Raw genomic sequence first — 3,816 nt, forward strand, 5'->3', positions numbered from 1 at the left:
AAAACTCGAATTCGAATCGAATTGTAACCGAATTCGAATAAATTCCATTTAATTCAAATTCACCCTAAACAATAAATTAATTTACTTTTATTTTCTAAACTACTACATATAATTATATTCACCATAAATATAACAATCTTCAAAATTAATTAACTATCAATATGTCAAAACACCAAAAGTTAGAAGATAGGTTGGTTATTGGTAGCGTTTTAAGTTTGGCGAAAATTTAGAAATAAGTAGTATCAGCTATTTTTCAGAAGTAATATTATGAATAATAAACTATCACTTATGGAAGTAGTCCATACTTAGGCCAAGTTTAGAAGATATATGTGTGTGTATATCTATGTTTGTGTGTGTATAAATATATTAAAGCAATATATATATATATATATATATATATATATATATATATATATATATATATATAGCCGCTAAAATGAAAACCACCCCCAGTTGTAAGAACCATGAGAAACAGTCTCCACCAATCAGGTTTTGCCAACAATAAGGGTATATCAGTCATTTACCCCAAATGTCATATCCTCCTCTCTCCTCTCTCCTCTCTCCTCTCTCTTTCTTTGCCATTTATTAGTTGCAGATCATATTTTTAAAATGTCTCCTCTCTCTCTCTTTTGAAAAAGCCAACCCCCACACCCATTTCTTGAAACTCGAAGATTGAAACCCACCCATGTTTCTCTCTCTTTCAACACCGTTACCGCTGCCATCGCCGGCGTCGGTTCGTCGCCGGCCGTCCCACGGCGCTGCTGCCGCCGCCCAACTCCTCCGCCACCCCTCTCTCTCTCATTGAGTTTCTCTCTTCCCCGCCCCTTCTCTCTGTCTGGTTGCTGCAGGCCGCCTCTCACCACCACCGGATGGTGGTGGTCGTTCTTTTAGCCGACGAAGGGTGGGTGGTGGTGTGGTGTGGTGTGTGTGACTGGTGTTTGGCAGTTCAAAAGACGGTGGTGGGGTACAAACCCCACCTGCAACTCCGACGCGACTGTGGCAATGGTAGAGAGAAAGGGGACGGCGACGGTGGTGGTATGGAGGATTGACGGAGACGGTGGTAGGTTTTTGTCGGTTCGATGGCTGGGTGGTTGTCGGCGGTGGTTGGTCGGTGGCGGTGGTTCTACGGTTACGGTGGTGGTTGGTCGGCAGCGATGGTTCTAAAACGGGTTAGTGGGTTAGTGGTTGGGTGATTCTTGGCCTGTGTTCTTTGATATGTGTTCTTGAATGATGATGATGATGATACCGATGGTGGTTTTGGTATGTGTTCTTGATTTTTCTGGGTTTACCTGATTTTTCTGGGTTTTGCTTGATTTTTCTTGTGATTCTCGGCCTGTGTTCTTGATATGCATTCTTGAAAGATGATGATTATACCGATGGTATTTTGGTATGTTTGTATTTTAATATCTGTTTTGATTTGTGTGGTCCTGATCTTTTGATGTTGCAGGCTGTTTTGAATATTTTTTTTTGGATGTTTTTGCCCAATCTCTAATATTGTGTCCCTTTTTTTTGACCCAATATTTGCCGTTCTGCAAGTTGTTTGGATGTGTTTTTGGATCTAGGAAAACTGAGTTGCATTTGTTTGAATGTTTGGATGTGTTTTTGGATCTGGGAAAACTGAGTTGCATTTGGTTTGAATGTTTGTTGAATGATGCAGGTTGTTTTGAATGATGCAGGTTGTTTTGAATGATGCATTTGTATTCTTTGATTCTCCCGGGTTTTGATCTGTTTTTGGTTGGGCGGCGATGATGATGCAAAAAAAAATCTTAGACTTTGATGACGATGGCGCGGCAAGGTCGGCGGAGGGTAGGTTTTTTGAACCTGCAACCCCACTTTTGCAGCCTTTTGATTATCAGATAATCTGAGCGGAACCCCGTTTTTTTTCGAGATACACTTTGTTTTGATATTGTTGGTTTTTTATTCCCCCCCCCCTAGTCGATGATGATAACAATATATCTGAGACACCTCCAGAGTTTGCGATTTCTGGGTGCATTCGTTTTTTGCGTAAAAATGTTTTGTAAATAAAAAGTTATACCGTAAACTTTTTAACGTAAAATGTAAACTTTTTAACATAAAAACGTTAAACGTAAAATGTAAAAAGTTTTACGTAAAACGTTAAAAGGTTTACGCAACAGTAAAAAGTTTTACGTAAAAAGTTTTACGTAAATCGTAAAACGTAAAACGTAAAAAGTGTTACGTAAAACGTAAAAGCGTAAAAAGTGTTACGTAAAACGTAATACGTAAAAAGTAAAACATAAAACGTAAAAATTTTACGTAAAACGTAAACAATAAAACATAAAAAACCGGCACGTAAAACGTAAAAACGTTAAAAATGTTGAGGTAAAAAACCGGCACGTAAATCGTAAAAATACGTTAACGTAAAAAACCGGCGCGTAAAACGTAACAAAACCGGCGCGTTAAAACGTAAACTTTTTTATCGTAAAACGTAAAAAAACGGCGCGTTAAAAGGTAAAAATTTTAGCGTAAAACGTAAAAAAACGGCGCGTTAAAACGTAAAAAAAATAACGTAAAAAAACGGCGATTTCCTGTTGCGTTCGGTTTTGCGTAAAAACGTTTTTGTAAAAAAAAATTAAGCCGTAAACTTGTTAACGTAAACCGTAAACTTTTATCGTAAAACGTAAAAACGTGTAGCGTAAAAAGTGTTACGTAAATTTTTTCGTAAGTTTTACGTAAAACGTACAACGTAAAAAGTTTTTCGTAAGTTTTACGTAAACTTTTTCATAAGTTTTTCGTAAATTTTTTTCATAAGTTTTACGTAAACTTTTTCGTAAGTTTTTCGTAAAACGTAAAAAGTTTTACGTAAAACGTAAAAACTTTAAAGTAAAACGTGAAAATTTTAACGTAAAACGTAAAAACTTTTACGTAAGACGTAAAAAGTTAAAATTTTTAACGTAAAATATAAAAAGTTTTTACGTAAAACGTAAAAAGTTTTACGTAAAACGTAAAAAGTTTAACGTAAAAACTTTTACGTAAACGTAAAAAGTTTAAATTTTTGACGCAAAACGTAAAAAGTGTACAAAAAGGGGAGCGTTAAAAAAAGTGAAAAAAACGGCGCGTTTAAAACGACGCATTAAAAAACGTGGAGAAACGGCGCATTTTAAAAAAACGACGCTTGAAAAAACGGCGCGTAAAAACGCGTAAAAAAACGGCGTGTTAAAAAACTTCGAAAAACGGCGCGTTAAAAAACTTCAAAAAAACGGCGCATTAAAAAACTTCGGAAAAACGGCGCGTTAAAACGGCGTGTAAAAAGCGTGTAAAAAAATTGGCGCGTTAAAAAACGTGTAAAAAAACCGCGCGTTAAAAAAACGCCGACTGAGAAAAACGACCACTTAAAAAAACGGCGTGTTAAAAAAACGCCGATTGAGAAAAACGACGCCTTTAAAAAACGGCGCGTAAAAACGGCCCGTGAAAAACGGCGCGTAAAAAACGGCGTTAAAAAACGGCGCGTAAAAAAATCGGTGCGTTAAAAACGGCGCGTTAAAAACGCTGATTGAGAACGACTCGTTAAAAATCGGCACGTTAAAAACGGCTTTAAGAAACGGCGCGTTAAAAAACGGCGCGTTAAAAAACGGCGCGTTAGAAACGGCATGTTAAAAAAACGCCGATTGAGAAAAACGAAGCCTTAAAAAAAACGGCGGGTAAAAACGGCGCGTAAAAAACGGCGTTAAAAACGGCGCGTTAAAAAACAGCGTTAAAACGGCGCGTTACGCTTGAAAAACGGCGCGTTAAAAAACGGCGTTAAAAACGACGCGTCAAAAAACGTAAAAAGTTTAACGTAAAACTTAAATTGTAAAA

Source organism: Helianthus annuus, chromosome 3 (genome assembly GCF_002127325.2).
Source record: "Helianthus annuus cultivar XRQ/B chromosome 3, HanXRQr2.0-SUNRISE, whole genome shotgun sequence".
In the NCBI taxonomy this organism is placed as follows: Eukaryota; Viridiplantae; Streptophyta; class Magnoliopsida; order Asterales; family Asteraceae; genus Helianthus; species Helianthus annuus.